The following is a 21,141-nucleotide window of genomic DNA, read 5'->3' on the forward strand; positions in this document are numbered from 1 at the left end:
ACTCTCTTGAAGTCAAAGGCGTAGCTAGGGACACTTGCATGAACCCCAGCTATGCTTGTCTTTTTGTTGGTTACATTGAACACTACTTGTTCTAAATGTACCCTGGCACCATTCCTCAATTCTCTCACTGTCACATTGACGACTGTATCAGAGCTGTTTCCAGCACCTGGGCAGGACTCATTGATTTCATAAACTTTACTACTAACTTTCACCCTGCTTCAAAATCATTTGGACTATCTCTGAGGTAGACAAAAGTAGAGTATTTCTGACACCCCTTTCGCGATCTACATCCACCCAATCAAAATTCCTCAGGATCTTGTGTTTCAATCAACGCCCCTCTTATTCTTCTATACATGTTGAATCTTTTCTCATGGCATATCTGCCCATTCGAGCTATTTCACGTAATACCCCTCCAATTTCACTCCTCTTTCCTCTGCCCCACTCCCACCTCAGTGCAAACACATTTCTTTCACCACCAAGACACCATGCTTCTTTCCCTTCGCATCTCCCCTCTTGTCCCCCCTCTTTGGCCTCCATTTGTCCTATTCCACCCATATCCCTCTCTCTGGATTTATACTTCACACCTCTTCTTTCTTCACCTGACAACCTTTTTGTGTCCTGTTCACCTCTGGCCTTTGTCGCTTACTCCACCCATCTGTCAATCACCCCATCCACCTTGGCTACATTTATCTATCACTTGCCTGGCTTTGCTCTACCATCATCTCCCTTTTCCAGCTATCTCTGCCGACTCCATCACTGAAGATTTCCAACACAAAATGCCGTCTGTCCATTTCCCCTCAGATACTTCACAGCCTTCTGAGTTCCTCCATCAGTTTCTTGTGTTTCAATAGATTAATTCTTGATAAACAAGGAAAGGATGTATTTCCACAGGGAGACAGGAATACTGAGTCAGATCACCCATGATCCTTTTAAATGGTGGACTGAGCTGCTGGCCGCTGCTCCTAATTCATACATTCACATGGAAAAGGGAACTGTGTACTCAGCTACATTTGAATCGAGACTTCAGCCACTTTCTTTAAAAAACATGGAGCAATAAATTATGGGATATTGCAAATATCTCTTATTTCAGCTTGTGTCTTCCCTTCCCCTCGTTGTGTCCCCAGTTCCCACACTCCCCGTCCACTCCGGGTCCCTGATTCCCCACACTCCCCATGCACTCAGTAGGGCCACGGTTCCTACATTCCCTATTCACACGCAGACTCCTTGGGTCCCCCACTCGCTGTGTCCACAGTTCCCATATGCCTCGTCCACAATTCACACACTCCTCATCCACTCGCTGTGTCCTGATTCCAACACTCCCTGTGCCAACGGGTCCACTGCTTCCACGCTGCTTGTGCACTCGTCGGGTCCCCGGTTCCCACAGTCTCCGTCCACTTAACGGGTCCACAGTTCCCACACTCCCCGTCCACTCAAATTTTCTGAATTAATTAGCCTTGCATTAGTCAAGGTTGCATGATGCAGGTTAAATTTATCAATGGTTTTTGAAGACGACGGCTCTAGTCTGGTCAAGGCTTTTGTCTGTCTTTTCACACTAAAAAGCTATGAAAGAACTATATGCAAAGTTCAGTACATAATGTTATAGCAAATAAAATTGAATCAATCTTGAGCAATAGGGTCATTTGGTCAGATTCCTTTAGAGGAGCTTTCATAATATTAATTTAATGCATGTTTTTCAACACATGCTATGCATAGGCGTAGAAATCAACGAATTTGAAGATTTTTAATGTTAAACTTGGAATTTCAGTAAGCACAGAAAAAACATCAAGAAAAGTTAAAATCATCACTAAACATTTCTGTGAAAATCAAGGAATAAATTCAGTGTAAATAAATGATCTTTCTAACAGATTCAAAATATCTGTGGGAACAAAAAGGAGCCCATTTTCATACACACCACAGTGGGGGAGGAACAACAGGAAATATGTGGGGATTTAACAGAGATTATATTGAAGGAATGTGAACTCAAGTTGGTAGACATTGAAGGGTCAGAAATAAATGCAAAGATATTTTTGGGTCAGGAGAATTTTCTCCTGTAATGCACAAAATTCACTGTGTGTTTATTTTTACCCATTTGAGGAATCAGAGTTAAGGGTCTCCTATATCAATGCTATTGGGTCAAAAGTACTGATCTGTTGGACACAAATTATTGGTTGAAAACAGAATTCTAAGCATTTCTGTTCTTTTCATCACCACTCATTTCCTGCAGTTTCCAGCGAATAGTATTTGTCATTGGAAATAGTTTCTGATTGGTTGACCAAATTTACTTTATATCAGAATAGTTTACTATTGAGAAGCTGGATAAAATAGTTGATGTAAAACTATAAGACTACAGAGTTTGAGCTAATTACATGAGAATTCAAGAATTGAACTAAATACAACAGGTGTCAAGGGTTACGGGGCGAAGGCAGGAAAATGGGATTAAGAGACAGAGATCAGCCGTGATTGAATGGCGGTGTTGATGGGCTGAATGGCCTAATTCTACTCCGATAATGTGAACTTGTGAAATCAGTGTCTGTTGCATGGGATATTGATTTTGGAATAAAATAATGTATTTACTGACAATTAATGAGTAATGCTCCAAAATCTGCCCTCTAGAAAGGATTAAATTATCCATAATCAAATACTAACATCATATATTATTACCTTAATAGTCAAGAATGAAATATGCCATGACAAACACACTTATTTTTGCTGATAAAGAATAGTTAAATCATCTTGTCTGTAAGGCTCCTCTAACTACTAAGTGCTTTCCACATGCCTCCCACAGGGAGGGTTATATGTATACTATTACAGGATGACTGCATTATCTACTATTTTAAGAGGAAAGGCAATGGTTAGATTTGTTTTTGCTCTGGATAGGCAAATAGTCCTGACAAATTCCATTATTGTAACATTTCAAACAAGGTCATGCTATCTTTAATTTACATGTAGATTTGGAACACAAGTAAACTGGTTCATGAAATTTTATGTTGTGATTGCCTTTTAAGTAAGGTTTGTTACATGTGTACAGGGAAGATTCTAATATCAAAATGGTACTGTGAAAATAAATTGAACACTATGGCGGTATCTGCAGCATTCTGAACTGAAAGGTTAGACATCCTCTGAATATGAATGAATTCAAACCTTCATTGAAATCTCTGGAGGTTAGCTTGCTGATGTAATCAGCAGAGACATAAAATACAACCAATATGGCTTCACAGGGAAACGTAAATAAACTAACAAAAGTGTTGCTTTTTGTCATGATCTCCATCATCTTTAGTATTAAAACAATATAGAATCATATCATATACCAAGTTCACCATCATTATTCATTCTTATTTACTGATATTGCTACTGGAGCTTGGAGTATAGTGTAGATAATGATTAATTGATATGGTCCTTTACTGGAGTAAAGCTATACTGCACTATTCAGTGGCTGTCAGTGAATGCATTCACTTAAGAAGTTTCAACGTATCTAACGCAGAATGCAAGATTTCGGTGCTGTTAATACTCTCACTCTAAGAAGAACGCTGAGCAGCGTGTTCTATAATATAATTGACAATGAATGTTATTGATTTTGAAATTCAAAAGGGTGGTACTTAATGTAAACACTGAATATGGTGCTGACAATGTCACAGTTATTCCAGTGTTTAAAAGCTGAAATAATGAGTGCATACTGTGCCAGTGGCATATAACAAACATTGTTACATGTTGGGATGTTGTGAAATTTAAGGTGAGAAATATTGATCTCACTATGTTCCTTCCAGCAGGATTGGAGCTTTTTTTAAATTAATATTCGAGTCATATAATTGAACACACTTGTGTAAATGTTTGCTAATAATAGAACATTTTCACTCATAGTCACACATCACGGAAACAAGCCCTTCGACCCAATTTGTCCATGCTGACCAAAATACCCCATCTATGCTAGTCTCTGCTGGCGTTTAGCCTATATTCCTCTCAACTTTCTTATCTATGCAATTGCCCACATATCTTTTAAATATTGTTATAGTCCTTGCTTCATCTACCTCCTCTTGCAGCTCGTTCCATATATCCACCATCCTCTGTATGAAAAGGTTGCCCCTCAGGTTCCTATTAAATATTTCCCTTCTCACCTTAAACTTATGTTCTCTGGTTCCTAATTCCCCTACTCTGTGCTTTCACCCTATCCATTCCCCTCATCATCTTATATTCAGTGCCCTCCATAATGTTTGGGACAAAGACAATTTGTTGTGAAGGTCCTGGCCACTCAGGATAGATTTTTATTGCTTTTGTTTTCAAACATGACAATGTTGTCTAGTTATCATACAGCAAATTATATTTATATTTATATTGTGCCTTTAATATGGTAAGTAACCTGTGGTAAAAATGATTTAACCAGTAGCTCTTTTTAGAATATTAAAATATATATTCTTCAGTTGTTGAAAACTCTTTTCCCCAAGTCCGCAGAATCCCAATGACACTAAAATCTTTAGCATTAACAGTCCGTAGTTATGTGAAGATTAACACTGTCATATCAACAGTGTTAATTCACAAATCAATCTTCTTAGATGGCTACTGTTTGTATTTTCTCTGTTCATAAAACTTGATGGAACTGAAGCGTGAAGAGATCCTCCAGTGTAAGTTGGTGAGAAATGGATATCTTGGTTGATCCACACTGTAGCTAAAGAATGTAGAGGAACAGCAGCAAAAAGAGAGCAGAGATTTTATGCTGTGGTTGAAACAAAGGGCCCAAGAGAGCAAGATGCATAGGGCCTCACACCATACGGCCTTTTTTAACCAGCGAGGATTTGTATTTCTGGTAGTTCTGCTCCAGTAGGCAGAGTGCCTCAAAGCCATGTTAATCATTGCAGTGGTTTAGGCACATCATTCCATCAGATTCTACACACTAGGACACTTTGTAAGAATTAACAACATCAGTCAATTTACTGTCCACTACTATATCAGCAAATTCACATATGTAGTTTTTGAATGATCTAATGTTTTCAATAGATACAGGTGATCAAGTGGAAAGGACCATAAGGCTTGGTGGGATAGCAAGCAACAAATCAAGATTATCATTGTTTGCACAAATATCGCTGCCTATTTTACAGGAAAAACAAAGTATTCATTAACGAATATGATCACTTCTTGAATGTTCAATTAGAGTTCATTCAGAAGCAGTGAATTACACATCTGTGTACTATTTCCTGGAAAAATATTGAGTTTGTCTGTGCCCATTGTTTGGATATTACTTTTGTTCTGAGAGCTTCAAAATGAAATTCACTGTTTTTATGGTGTGAATCATGGCATTCACGATCTTGGTGATAGACAGTTTACAATGAACACTTGCTGGAAGTACGAGGATCAGAAAGGCTATGATATCAACACTCAATGCTTATCATTCCTCTTAATATCGACTGAACATGTGAAGCTGCAGAAAGAAGTCCACCCTTTACCCCACAATCCAGTGATGTTAAAGGGATCATAAGCTACCTACATGCTAGTTGTTTATTATTCTCAAATGATTGTTGCCATGATTCTGCAAGTTATAAATGCTTTTATTAGTTTTCAATTGCCACTGTCCACGAGGTGTGGTGCTGAAAGATTTATTGCTGACTTGAAAACCTAGTGGAGTGTATCCTCGGTATGGATTTAGTAGTGGACAATCACCTTGGAATACAGCATGATTGGGAAAATGATGATTGGGCAAATGTTGCCCATTACAGAGCCAATCAGTGATTCAATAAACCCCAACACCAATAGTTATAGCATTTACATTACATTTAAGCCAAAATCATATTTTCCCAAGATTAAATTATAGTAGCAGTTAACAAAACCAGGCTTTAGCACATATTACCACCTTGGCACTGTGCAAAAAATGTCATTTGTTAAATTTAGGGGACTTCTGGGGCTAATTTGTCGTACTTTTCTGACTGATTATCTTTTAATTCATCTTCTATCTGGTTTTAAATTCTTATACAATTTCCAGTGGTATTCTTATCTGCTCTCTACACATCCACATCCTTTGGTAGACAAAAGTCCTGGAGAAACTCAGCGAGTGCGGCAGCATTTATGGAGCGAAGGAAATAAGCAACGTTTTGTACCGAAACCCTTAATCCTTTATTGACTTTTTGCAAATGTTTGCTTTAACTCTAGATCCATGGGTTTGGAAATAACCAATAACCTTCACCCACTGAGTCCGCACCGACCAGCGATCCCTGCACATTAACACAAGCCTATACACACTAGGGACAATTTACACCTATATCAAGTATACAAACCCAAACCAATTAACCTACAAACCTGTACGTCTTTGGAGTGTGGTAGGAAACCGAAGATCTTGGTGAAAAGTCACGGGGAGAATATATAAACTCCATACAGACAGCACCCATAGTCGGGATCGAACGCGGGTCTCTGGCACTACAAACACTGTAAGGCAGCAACTCTACTTTTGCACCACCATGCTGCCCCACATATTTATTTTGGTGGGATGGGGAATTGCCAAACCAATGAGGGGTTTGAAAACAGGGATGAGAATTTTAAAGACGTGTTTACGTAACTGGAATTCGGATGATGGTTAAATGGTAATTGATGCAAGTTAGGGCACGATAGTAGAGATATGGGCCAGCACAGCAGCGTGGTGGTGGTGTTGCTGCCTTACAGCACCAGAGACTCGAGTTCGATCCTGACTGGGTGTTATCAGTACGGAGTTTGTACGTTCTCCCTGTGACAGCGTGGGTTTCCTTCAGGTGCTCTGGTCTTCTCCCACATCCCAAAAATGTGCAGGTTTGTAGGTTCATTAACTTCTGTAAATTGTGTGTAGGATAGAACTAGTGATTGATGGTTAGCAGGGACGGGCCGAAGAGCTTCTTTCCACACTATAAATTAAACGAAATTTGGCATATCAACATAAAGACATGTTTGCATGAGCTACATCATCTGTTCAGATCAGATACTTTACTGTGGTTGCACATTTAATCACCAACCACACAGCACGTCTTTCCTTTGCAATATGTTTCCTTTGAAATTTGAAGTTGATCTGTAGTCTGAGTCAGTCTGTTTGAGATACATTTTAAATTGGGCTCTATTAAATTGACATTTCCATTGTAGTTAATTACTGGCAGTTTCCAGATTTGCAGAAAGACCAGTTTTTACTCTGCTTCTAACTTTTTTTTATACCATCCGCGAGAGGATATTGCTTCTATCACTGTATGAAATACTTCAGTCATGATGTATTCTTGTCAGAACTGACATTAGGATGAATATCTATTCCTGCATTTTACTATATTGTTCTGTACTGAGAAATGGCATACCAGCAAAAATCTATGGCTCTTAATATGAAATATTGGAATGCTCATATCTCAGATTAGTTGTTGTTATGCAGTTCCTGTTCCAAATGGAGGGAAAATAAATGTCATGTTAGTCTGATAAATGTTATAACTTCACCCTTAACTTAGTGGGGCTGCTGGTCAGAAATTATTTTGAGAAACATTACATTGCTTTCTGCCACATTGGTCTCCTTCAATATGTACAAAATGATTACTTGAGCCTGAAGATAGTTCTCGACCCGAAACGTCACCCATTCCTTCTCTCCAGAGATGCTGCCTGTCCTACTGAGTAACACCAGCATTTTGTGTCTATAAAAGAGATTACTTTTGGTGCACTAAAATCTCGGACATGCAACACACTCATAGTATGTAGTTGTATTCCAGAAGAGATCTCCAAAGCTAATATGTCAAATTTACAGCAAGGGAGAAGTCTGGAAGCAGCACCAGTATAAGACCTCTGTCATAACTGATGCAATAGAGTCCGATTGGCAAGCAAAGTAATGGTGTACTTATTACATTTTCCCCATTGAGTGCTTCAGGTTTTCTTGTTCTAACATGTTCATTGCTAATGTGGTGATTGTATTTCCATTATAATTGACAGATTTATCAGGGAGCCATAATTACTTTTATCAATAAAGCAGCATATTAAAAAGTTTGCCATTGGTAAAATGGTCCAATGTCTGTAATCGTTCAGAAATGGGAAAACATTTTCAAGATTTTTTTATTTAAATATTATTTTTAAGCATATTTGGGAAAATAAATTTCTACTTGAAATGTAACTGGGGAGACCAAACAGATAGAGTGCACAGTTTGAAAACTGACAGAAAATGAATAAAGGAAACAAGATTCCCATGTTCAATGAGGTTGTTAAATCAATATGCACTTAAAGATGATTATAAAATCATGAGGAGCATAAATAGGGTAGACAGCCACAGTCTTCCTCCCAAGATAGAGGTGTCTAAAACTAGGGGGCATAGGCTTAAGGAAAGAAGAGAGCGATTGTAAAGGAGACCTCGGTTGCCATTTTCCATAGAGGATAGTACCTGTATGGATGAAGCTGCCAGAGGCAGTAATAGAGCTAGCTCCAATGACATCTAAGAAATATCTGGACAGGTACATGGATCAGAAGGATATGAGCATAATATAGGAAAATAGGACTATTTCATAGGCACCTTGGTTAGCATGGACGACATGGGCTGAAGGACCTGTTATAATAACGCTATATAACTCTACAACTCTGGAAAGGGGCTGTCCCACTGCGATGACCTGATCTGCGAGTTAAGAAGAGTGTCTGCGACCTTCAAGCTCGAGGGCACTCGCCTGGAAAACCTCGAGCTGGATCGACCGACCGCTCACACACACACACACACACACACACAGACAAACACATCGCAAAGGCGGGGGCCAGGGAAAGCGGGGGAGCGCTGTCTGAAATTCACACCCATGATGAACAGGAAGGTAAACGGCTGCCACAGTGTACGGTACGGTAAGTCCTTTAGAGAGGACTTGGGGGGGGGGGGGGGGGAAAAATTCATTAGCTCATTAGAGTCCTGAAAACTCTAATGAGCCAATCAAAATGCCCGGTCAGGTCAGCAAAGGAGATTACCTACGGCTGCCATCGACTGCCTGTAACTAAGTAGCGACCCCACTCCGAGTCAAAAATGTTGAACCATGCGGACCAAATTTTACTCTCGGAAAAATTTTCAACATGCTGAAAAAATTTCCACGACCTACCTGAGGCCACGAGTATTCGGGAACTTCCCTCGAGCATGAAAGAGAGTTTCAGTGACCTCATAGGCCCTGCTAGACCTCGTGTCGACCATGCTGCGAGTTTGAGTCGAGGGCAAACTTGTCTAAACTCGCAGATTAGGTCCGCGCAGTGGGACAGCCCCTTAACTTCATTCTTGTTAGTAGCTCAAAATGGAAGGTTTGCCATAGAAGAAATACAGAAAAGTTTATTAGTGCCGCTGTCAACTTATCATACCTGAAGGGAATGGATCCTATACTCACATTACTGAATCAAGTGATCAGGCTCTGTTTCACAAACAGGAACATTTTAAATCCTTTGAACGAGAGATTAAAGGACTCTGAGGTGCATAGTACATGTTTTGATCATATGTAGATCGAGCAAGTAATTAGGAAAGCTGACAGAAAGTTTCAAATGTACCATCTCTGAAAATTCTTGACCAAGTAAATGGACAATACACCACCTTGTGGTAAATGGACAATACACCAACTTGATATCTTTTCACCTGTGGCCATCTTTCCATTTTAAGATATGAATAAAAATGAGTCAGGGTCTGCTCTGATTGACTTACCCAATTGTTTGAGGACCACAAGTGAGAGCAACTCTGAACATTGAGTGGTATTTACACAGTCAACTTATTATGTTCATTCGGAAAGACAAGGACTGATTAGGTGGTGGTCAGCATAGTTTTGTGCAGGGGAGATCATGTCTCACAAATCAGTTTTTTTTTTGTGTGGAGATAACCAAGGAGATTAATAAAGGCAAGGTGGTAGCTGTTTTCCAAATGGACTTAAAGGTTCTGCATGGTAGATTGATCCAAGTCATGTGGAGTTTATTTGCATATTTACAAGTATATTGAGGTACAGGTACAACGAGTATCATGCTTGCAGTAGCACCTGCAATCGTGGGCTGCATCAGTGGTGGGAGGGAAGCTGAATACAGAGGTGTAGTCAACGACTTTGTTGAATGGTGTGGGCTGAATCACCTGCAGCTCAACACTGACAAGACTAGGGAATTAGTGGTGGACTTTAGGAGGAAAGGAACACCCTGTCCCCTGTCTCCAGCAATAGTGTGGATGTGCAGTTTACCAGGGAGTACAAATACCTTGGAGTGCACCTGGACAGTAAACTGGACTGGTTCAGGAACGCCGAGGCTCTGTACAAGATTCATGGGAGGTGGTCTTGGAGGCACATAGCTATGCGGGTAATGTGTACTGGTAATGTCATTTCCTTCCTTTATTACACTATGCATCGAAGATTCTCTTTAAAACCCACTTAATTGAAACTAATATTTGATCACCACTCTTAACTCAGCCCTCTTTGAATTGGCGCGCTGTTGGACAGGTACTTTTATAGGAAAAGAGCGGAAGGATGTGTCCTAATCCATGCAAATGGGATTATTTTAGATTGGTATCGTGGTCAGCATGGACGAGGTGGTGCGTAAAATCTACGTCCTCTGATTCTTGACCCTTCTGGCAACGGAAAGAGCTTTCTACCAACTCCTACTAGACCTTTTATCATTTTAAGTACACTTATCTCATCCGTCTGTTTTGTGCACACAAAAAGATAAAAGGCAGAGAAATAGAAAAAATGGACATTGCTTCATAACTTAATTATGGAACAGTAAAGCAGCTCATTAGGATGCATTTAGGTCAAGTAGTCCTTTTTCGCTGCTGGCTAAAGAGACTTGAGAGCAAGAAGGATTCATCAAATGCCAGTCTTTTATGACAGCGGTCTCTTTTTTTTAAGATCGGTTGATTTTCAGTCACCAAACCCATTTAAATCGAAAATCTATTTTCTTTACATTCCTTTTATATCGGAAGCAATTCTATTCAGGTGATAGTAATGCTATTGGTTTCCTCTTAACCCTGGAAGGTAGAATTCACAATGCACTAGTCAGTATCCAATTTAATGGTTGACTGGTGAAGGGTTGTGTTTGTAGAGATATAAATCCTGAAGTGATTACTGTTCACTGTCTAACCCTGGTTATTTATCCAGGAAATAATATTTTCAGCTTTCATCTCTTATTCTGAGTGTTTTACTGATGAGACTGAAGTTCTATTTTTATTTTATGTGGAGTCGCAGATGTTCTGTCAGACAGTACAAAAGCCAACAAATATCTACACCAATGAAATAACTCTTAGAAAAAATCTAAAATATACCATTCATAAGGTCAAACTATTGAGTAAATGTACATGATCAAACGTATAATATTCTTCGTAAATATATTAAGGTGCTCGATGTTGCCGTCCTACCCACAGGATGTTGCTTTCAGCATGTAGAAAGCTTAACTGTGTAAATGACCTCAAGGTATCAGAACTGAAGAATTCATTTCTGACTTTGATACTCACACTGTCAAAAGCTGGAGTGAGACTGAAATCAAGAGTTTACTCTTCTCACCACCTGCAAACAGCTTGATCGATGCATGAAAAATTAGTGAAGGCACATACAATTTTGATTTGATTTTTTTCAATTTAATTGTATGTACCTGTACTTGCTTTTCCATTTTCCTCTAAAATCTTTAATGATGGACTTTAAATAGTAATTTCATTTACTATTAAAAATTGTAGGTTACAGATCTGATTGTATATCATGTATTGTTGGTAAGAGGACAACTTGACAATTTCAAACATGCTTCAACTGTGCATGTTAATTTAGATTCTTAATACTGTCAGAATCAATGATCTATTCAAGCAGATTTTCCCAGTTAATGTCATTGTTATAGATTGCTAATTATGCCAATGATGTCAAAGGATTTATAGACAGACTGATATAAAATACCAATTACAATCATACTTGCTTTCAACTTGAAAAGAAGCATCATTGATGATTCTCCTTAAAAAAAGATTTTAAAGATTACACCGATTACAATGGAGCTCTGCTTTAGTTTTCTGATTGCTCTAAGAAGGTCATTCAAATTCACATATTCCTATCAATTGTAAATCTCACTTTCCTGATCAAACTGGCTTCAAGATGACCCTTCTGAAGGGAATCATTAAATTCAAACAAAGCAGCCTTAGTTTTATTATGTATACACTGGATTAAAAATCTGTTACCTAGGTTTCTATAATAAATCAGAAAATGCTGGAAAAATTGTGCGTCAGATATTGTCAGAGCAACAGATCAATGACCTTTCATCAGAATGGTGCTTCATTTTCAATTAAATGCAAATTAAATTAAAAGTCGCTTCTTCACGTTGAATTCTGATGAAATACCGATGAAGAAGTCTACTGAAAAATCATTGACCCGGAAGAAAATGTTCCGTGCCTGCCATGAAATACAAGTAATACTGGTAAAGTGGAGAGTCTAGGTCAGGCCCTTGATGCTAAATTCCGTCATACACAGGCCCAAGATAAGATGGAATGACCCTTGCACACAAAGTCTTCCCTCTGCTATCCTTTTGTAGAGTTGATTGAAGAAGTAATTGGATTGTGTTAGAGGCAGAGGTAAAGAAAGCTGAATATGGAAGTGATGGAGAGGGTGGTAGAGAGACTAAAGTCCTAGGAGATAATTGGTGTTAGGAACATTGAAATGAGCATCAGAGAATGAAGCATCAGTGATCACAGTACCGATTCTTGTGGGACATCACCACTCACCTCTTCCACTCTTTACTCCTCCTGTTTTCTATCTCAAAACCAGCTATCTTATCGCTTCCACATCCTCTGCCCATATTTGTTAGTTTGAAGTAATGTGTGAAGTGATGCTATGTAGCAAGTTGACATAATCTGTCTTACATTTTGAAGGATGGGGTTTGGCCAAACTGTGGAGGTTCCTTTCAGAGGTGGATTGTGCCGCATAATTTAATCCCTGTAGAAAATATTTGCTTACTGAGAGGTGTACTTACTATTCTGATCGGTGGGGGCACTGCGAGAAGGCTGCCCTGCCAGCAGTGTGTTCGTTATTTCAACTTCCCTTTGAGGGGGGTAAAGGGGGAACCGCTTTCGGTTGCCCCCTCCACGGAGAGGCGACTTTTTCCTCGCTGTCTAACAGCATGGATTTAGAGCGGCCTTTTCCGGAGTCGGGCCTGGTGTTTCAGCAACGGATGCAGCGTGGACTTTTCATCGTGGAGCAGGCGAGCCCTTGCCGGGGTCGCCGGAAGGGAGTGCTCCGTTCGCTGGCCGCGGACTGTTACATCCTGAAGCCGTGTTCTGCGGGGCTTCTATCCGCGGGCGCGGCATCCGGAGCCTGGGATCCCTCGATGGGGATCCCCGGAGAAGAGCTCCGACCGCCGGCCTGCTGCCTACAACATCGCAAAGCTGCGTTCTCCGGTAGGAAAGTGCCAATTCGGGACTTCCAAGACACATGCACTTATATGTGCATGTGACGAATAAAACTGATTGATTGATTGATTGATTGATTGGTATTGTGAGAAATATTATAAGCCAGTAAAATACAAAAGTTGTGCCATCATCATTTAGTTTACACTATACATGCAGTTAACGGATTAAATTAGTCTTGCTAGAAATTGACATGGTGTAAGAATTATAAGTATAATGAGATGGAGCGTGTTTGCTGGGAAAATTCATTTTACTGGGTGTTAGTGAGCCTGATCAAAAAAAAGCTGTATTTGCATGTGGTTTTGGGGCATATTTATATCCAATGCTTTGTTTTCTTCAAGGAAAGTGTGGTGTGCTATCAATCTGAAAATAAATTCACTATAGTTTGATACTAAAGATCCTCTAACTATCACATCTGGAGAGTGTGATTATTCATAGACGAAACAAACCAGGATATAGAAGTGCAGTACAAATTACACAGCAAAAAAATTACTTGTAGTTTAGAATTGACAACCTTAATACAGTGACATTTTTGGTTGCCTGCTATCCAGATCATTACAATCATACAAAGAGAAAAGTATCAGATTGCAGAATATAATGTTATGGTGTTACAGCATTACAATTACAGACTATCTGCAGATATTTATAAAAAAAAGTGAAAGAGCAATGAGTAAGGTTGGGAGATCAGGACTACATCCTTAGCTTATGAGAATTGGATTCAGTAGTCTGATGACAGTGGGGAAGAAGCTGTCCCTGAATCTGGTGGTGTATGCTTTCAAGCTTCTATATCTCCTGCCCAGTAGGATGTTGGAGGAGAAATGACAAGGTAAATGATCCTTGAGTATAATTGGCAACTTTCCTGAGGCAGCATGAAGTATATATGATGGAGATGGGGGGCGGGGGGGGGGGTGCATGCTGGACCATGCTACATTCACAACTCTCTTCAATTTCTTGTGTTTGTTGGAGACATGTCGAGCTTCCTTAATCTTCTGCGGAAGTAGAGAAGTTGGTGTGCTTTCTTAACTCAAAGTGGTTGGTCCAGGACAGATTAGCAATATATTTTTGCCTAGAAACTTGAAGGTCTTGTTCAGTATCTCCACTTTGGTATCATTGCTGCAGACTGGGACATGTGCTCCATCTTGTTTGCTGAAGTCAATAAATAGTTCTTTCATCTTGCTGACATTGAAGGAGAGTTGTTGTCTTGACATCATGTCATGAATGACTTTATCTCCTTCTTGTACTATACTTCATATGCAGTACATACTCATATGACCATCAATAGTGGCAATGTTTTTTGAAGCCAAAAACTGTCCAGGAACATGCTCCATGAATCAATTCAGAAAATAAACAGCTACCCCAAATTGCATATCTATGTTATTTCCCTCATTAAAAATAATCTAGCCACTTATACCTAAAGGTGTTTTCTATTGGTTCTACTGTGTCAGCTATTGGTTGAGTTTGAGGATAATTTGTGATTCATAAATAGAGAGTGTGTATAATTTTCCATTGAAAAATCAAAATAAATTTTGAACAGGTTTCTTCGACATCCTGATGTACTTGTTTAGTCAATTATTAGAAATTAAATAATGATCTTTATTCTATATGCACCTTCAATAGATAAGTACCACATTTAGAATGGATGGAACTCTGTGTGTAAAATGGAACATTGTCTGTTTATATAGTGAAATAGATTTGGAAGAACGTTTTACAGCACAGAGATATTGGTATGTTTATGAAGTTTAATGATTTATGTGTCTCTTAGCGCCATATTTGCATATCCAAACCTGTAGTAATGGGTAGATTTTGCAATCAGCAGATGGATGATGTAATTCTTGACATTCAATTATTAACATCTTTTAAAATCAAATTCTGCAAAGTTAGATCTTTCACTTGAATTTTTTCAAATTTCATTGCAAGCAGATTCCACTCAGATATCAAAGTTCTCAAAGTAGCTTGTTAAAAAAAAAATAGCCATTCCAATCTCCTCCATCCAACCGTTTAATTTTTTCCAATCTGCCCTATCTGTTCTGATCTCACTAAACTCCTCCGACGAAGCTGTCTCTCTCATGAATTATTTCCACAATAACCTTTCTTTTTTTTTCCCCATATGAAAACTTCAGCTCCAGCATTGCTAGAATGAATTTGAACAGTGAATGATGGATACAAAATAAATCTTTTGATACCAATTGTGCAGGTGTGAGGCATCAGGGTTCTTTTTGGTTGATAGATGTATGATGACACCAAGGAAATGAATCTCACTTAGTTGACAACAACAAGAGTAACGGGCCTAGACATTTGCTTGTGTGGTGCTGTTTATTTCAGAGCAATGTGATTGAAACATAATATTGCCGTCACATCTGTAATATCAACTTTATTCATGAACTGGTATATACCATATTAAGACTACGAATTTTAAACAAATTGCATGAAAAATTTAGGGTAGTAGGACTCATCAAATACATTTCAGATTGGTGTTTTCCTAAATAAACTTGTCAACTTAATTTTGTTAGCCATTTCAGATTGGTAGATTTTGTAAAAAAATATAATTTCCAGGTACAGTTACAATGTCTCTTCTAAATTGCATAATGTTAAGATTGCAATTGTTTGTAATTGTCTATTTGATAAATCGTAACAATATGTGTAAGCCTATTACCATTCATAAAGAATAATGAGTACAATCCTAATTGCTATGGCCAGCAAATCACAAAAAAATATTGACAAGAACATAAGAAATAAATGAAGAACAAATAACATTATATACCTTTCACAGTCTCAGACTGAACATAAACTCTTTATAGACAGTCAAATATAATTTGCCAAAGGAGGAATTTCAATAATTGCAAGTTGGATCCTAAGTCTAATTGTAAAATGTAGTCTGAAGGCAAAACTATTGCGGCATTAATAGAGAAATATTATAGGGATAAGCATTAACATGGTGTGATTTTGTCAAACAGCATAAACTTTATTGTTTTGGTTCTATCTAATGTGTTTGTGCTTGCTCTTTTTGCAATATCCTTTTAAAAATCTTATAATTAATTAATCCCAATGGTTATAATGCTGATTTTGACTCCAGAGGAGAATCAACTTATCCAACAAGAATTGGACTTATGTGGAGGTTGTCACTGTTGGCTTAATTGGGCTTAACACTAAGATCCTCCAGGGAAATTGCTTGTCTGAATTTCTTGGTGATGAAAACAGAGTTGAGATGGAGAGAAGATGGGGCTGGGATTAGAAATGGCACTTGTGAAACTTACCAGAGTATTCAATTCCAAGTAGACTGAGAATTTCTAAGTATTTGTAAATACTTGAAAATTGGCATTTTCAGCACCACAGAAGTCCATAGATCTGCTGTAATATGGTCCAGGAAAGATGTTTTTATTGTGAGCCTGCCTCTTAAAATTTCAATAGCAACCAAGGCCCACAATGCTGTGCACAACAGAATGACCCTGGCACACATGACTCTGAGGATTATGGGATCTTTGATCAGTGGTCAGATCTAGTGGTCTGCTCCGAGTCAGGGAATAGTGCCTTGGTGATTAAGGTCAGAGAGCATGTGTTTGACATTACAAACACAAAATTAATCGATGCATACAAAAGCACTACCGCAGGGCTTAGCTGGAATATTGAGGCTTGTTTCAGCATTAATTAACGGGTTCCCAGTAACTTGGGGTTGGTGTGGCTTCCGGGTAGACGACTTTCTTAAATTTTCATTGTTATTGCAGATCCAGCAGCAGACCACCACCACCTCAGAGCTGATATTGTTTGTCCAAATATCCCCATCACCTTCCTGACCATCCCCAGTCATCGATCAGAATTACTCCTCCCAATATAACATCTGTCATATTTCTAGCCAAGTCTCGCTTCACTTGTGATGACGGAATAAACTACCCATGGACACTTGGGGCCTGTCAAAGTAGAATATTGTGTGTGCCAATCCATGAAGCATCTCAGGTCATATTTGATGTGTGGGCCACAGTTTGGATGTCCTTGTGCCATGTGGTGCAGTCAGAAGCAGTAAATGTTTTTTTGGTTGCCGAGCTCGAGGGCTTTCCTAATTTGAGAACTGTATGTAGAGTTATTTTGCTGTTTCTCTGTGAAGCTCTTTCCTAGTGTATACATCCAGCATGAAGCTGCTGCTCATTCCAGACCTCCAGAGATTGCTTCTCTGATATGACCCAATATATAGAATGCACCAGCCCCAAACGTACAAATAATTTCAACCCAATCATAAAGACTGAATTGGGCTTTTAGGAGCAACTAGACTAAGTGGGACCCAATCGGGTCACAGCTTCACACGGGAGGGCTGGGCCCCAACACAATATTCCACCTCTCCACCAATTTTAATATTGATGGCCAGTGGTGGGGGGGGGGGGGGGGGGGGGGGGCATGGTGTTGTGGGCTGAAAGGACTGGTTTCTATAGACCTATTATGGACATTGTGGGCCAAATGGATTTTTGGATTGGCAGCTCAGTCACTGAGACCACTCACACACTCACTCAGACACGCACACACACACATTCACTCACTCACTCACTCACAGACACTCCCACTCACACACACACACACACACACACAGCCACTCACACTCACAAGCACACACACTCACCAACTCACATACCATATATATGGCAGTAAACTTTCTTGAATACTCACACGGCTGAGCGCGGCCTCTCCACTTTGGGGCTTCTGCAGTCAGCGGCACTTCCGCAATCAGCGTGACCTCTGCACTTACCGGAAATTACGCAATCAGCGCGACCTGTCCACTAAGCGGAAGTCACAAAATGACTGCCTTAGCATAGAGAAAAAAAATTCCCAACTGCAAATGTTCCAAAGATATAGGATGCTTAGGTTTAACGGAGGAAAGAGAATGGTTTTTAAAGAAAATAGTTATGATCTGAATAATTTTGCAGGTAGATTGTGCTGATAAGAACTGGCATAGATTCAGCGGGTTAAATGGTCTCCTTCTGTGTCTTAACAATTCTATGATTCAGTGAATTACTACCATTGTACCTTTTCGACTAGCTTTTATATTTGGAAAAGGTAAAAGAGCTGCAAAGAAAATGTGTTCATAAAACCCCATCAGCAAGAGGAGTGTAAAAACTGATACAAATATTCTTTTAACTTAAGGGCCAATCATTGTCATTTAGTGTATCCCGTGCACAAATCATAGTGATACATATGATCAGGTCCCAGGAATTTAATCATCTTAATGCATTTTCAGACCTCCAGCACCATCTATTCAGTAATGTAGATTCTCTTCAATACAGCATTATTAACTTCCCTGAGTTCCCTAGCATTCATGGCAAATTGAGCGGGTCTTTTGAACCAAACACAGTCGGACCTAATAAAGCATGTATTCCTTCTAAACACAGTCGGACCTAATAAAGCATTGCAGTTTCAAGCACAGTCAGGGCAGCAGGCCAAACAACTCATGGCATTGTCATTAAGGATTTACAAATCATTTATTGCAAGTACATTGCAGACTCAGAGTTCAGTTGATTCACAGCTTAGAATGAGAGTGACTGAGCCATGTCGAGGCATCCGGGGTTTTATAGTCCTCCTCCCCTGGAAGGGGCGTTACCTTCATTACGGTGATTGACAGATGAGAGGATCTCAAGATTTTTTAACAACTCATAACTTTTTTTATTTTTCATCGATGGGAAAAATCCTCGGGGCCTGCTCAGTGGAGGAGGACTGAGTAAGATGGCCAAAAAAAATCATAGCGATATATGGTAGCATTTTATTTTTGAAAATCAATATACAGCGCAGACAGGAAGTGGTCAAGATGAGACTTTTAATCATATAGATATTTCTTGTATCCAGTCTCACAGTCTGGAGATATATCAAGTGATACTTTTTGTTAGGAAAATTGAGAATTTTAATAGTGAATAGGGTGATTTCACTAAAGGTCACTGGAGCGTAGATCCGCACCCACGTGACCAAAATTCTCAAGTGGAGGACACTCGAGGGTTCGGTACATGTTAGTGGATGGGGAAAAACGCATTTTCCCACCCGTTAAAAACATAGAAAACGGCGAGGTTGTGAGCTGCAATTTACTGTGCCAGTCGGGGTGACCGTGAGGCACAGCTACCTAGATTTACAGGGGAAAATAAAGATAGCAAGTAAGGTAAATTCAAGAGGGAACTGAAGGTGTCAATCCAGCGGAAATGAACAGCTGACATTTGCCGTGGATATTTAAAGGTCCAAAATATCGGGAATTATCGCATTTGCTCGCTGAATTTATAAAAAGTAAGTTAATAATGCCTTACTTTTGATGAAATTCAGCGAGCAAACGCGATAATTCCCGATATTTTGGACCTGTAAATATCCACGGCAAATGTCGGCTGTTCATTTCCGCCGGTTTGGCACCTTCAGTTCCCTCTTGAATTTACCTTACTTGCTATCTTTTATTTTTCCTGTAAATCTAGGTAGCTGTGCCTCACGGTCACCCCGACTGGCACAGTAATTTGCAGCTCACAACCTCGCCGTTTTCTATGTTTTTAACGGGTGGGAAAATGCGTTTTTTCCCATCCACTAACATGTACCGAACCCTCGAGTGTCCTCCACTTGAGAATTTTGGTCACTTGGGTGCGGATCTACGCTCCAGTGACCTTTAGTGAAATCACCCTATACAGGTAATGGTAAGTGCTCCATTGATTACATCCTGCATTTTGAGAGATTCAGCAATATAGGTGTCCCTATCTCGCTCCTTTCAGTATCGAGCGATTTAAGTTGCTGTTTTGCATACCTTGTCACAAACCTAGTCTTACTATAGCAACACACCTAATCATTGTTTTTGTTATTGTAATTTCAGTCTACATGTAACTGCATGTGGAGTATAGCAGAACTCACTTGGACATGAATCATCAAGCTACAAAAAGGCCATCATGGCTTTCTGCGAGTTCACTCAGGATCCACTCTCTGATGTCTAGTCTTTGCTTGCAGACCACTCCACTTTGCAGAGTAGCTGCAGGGGCCAACCTTTGAGCTTAATTGGTGCAGCAGAGCCAAAAAAGCTAAGTGCAGCCAATGGGAAAAAGTTTGGTAGCAGATGCAGTTAGATTATTGCTTTTTTTATTGTGTAGTTGCCTGACTTGTATATTAATAAAACTGAAAATAAGTATTTCAAAATAATTAGTAGCCTGATATTAGTCCTTAAATTTTATTAAACATCTTGAGCTTGTTAAAGGTTCATTTATTTGCTTTTCAAGGAAGCGATTACACAAATTAATTGTTTTCTTTTATAAAACAGCTGAAGTTTGAAAGAATCTCCAAATATATTGATGTGTTAATGCAGCATTTATTAAATGAACTGGAAAATCATTATGTCCAATTGCAGAGAAGGCAGAATGAAATATAGGAATCATAAAAATGTAGTTATCTCTGCTCGGCTTAGAGAAATAATCAGCAAATGCATTGGATCCTGAACCAAATTCTATTCATTCAAAGCATGGGTTTAACTTGCTGGACCAGGATTTAATTGCTTATCCTTAGTTGCCCTTGGGAAAGCAGTGGTGAGCTGCCTTCTTGAACTGTTGCTGTCCTTGAGGTGTGGGTATACCTATAATGCTGATGGGGAGGGAGTTCCCGGGTTCTGATCCAGCAACAATGAAGTAACAGTGAAATATTTCCAAGTCAGAATGGTTATTGATAGAACTTGGAAGTGGTGTTTTTAACTCAAGTACAATATTGAAAACTGGACCAAACATCTGTGGATGCTGAAAATTCAAAACAAAACAGAAAATGCCCGGAGCATTCAACAGGTCAGGCAGCATCCATGTGGTCATCATTTTCCAAAGCTTGCATGATGT

At 39.3% G+C, this 21,141-nt stretch overlaps 1 protein-coding gene across 2 annotated transcripts in view; it reads left to right on the plus strand.

Annotated features, from left to right (window-relative positions):
• Positions 1–21,141, plus strand: part of lhfpl3 (LHFPL tetraspan subfamily member 3) — a 64,494-nt gene that overhangs the window by 32,240 nt on the left and 11,113 nt on the right. The window lies entirely within an intron of this gene.

The sequence above is a fragment of the Leucoraja erinacea genome, chromosome 22, assembly GCF_028641065.1.
Source record: "Leucoraja erinacea ecotype New England chromosome 22, Leri_hhj_1, whole genome shotgun sequence".
In the NCBI taxonomy this organism is placed as follows: Eukaryota; Metazoa; Chordata; class Chondrichthyes; order Rajiformes; family Rajidae; genus Leucoraja; species Leucoraja erinaceus.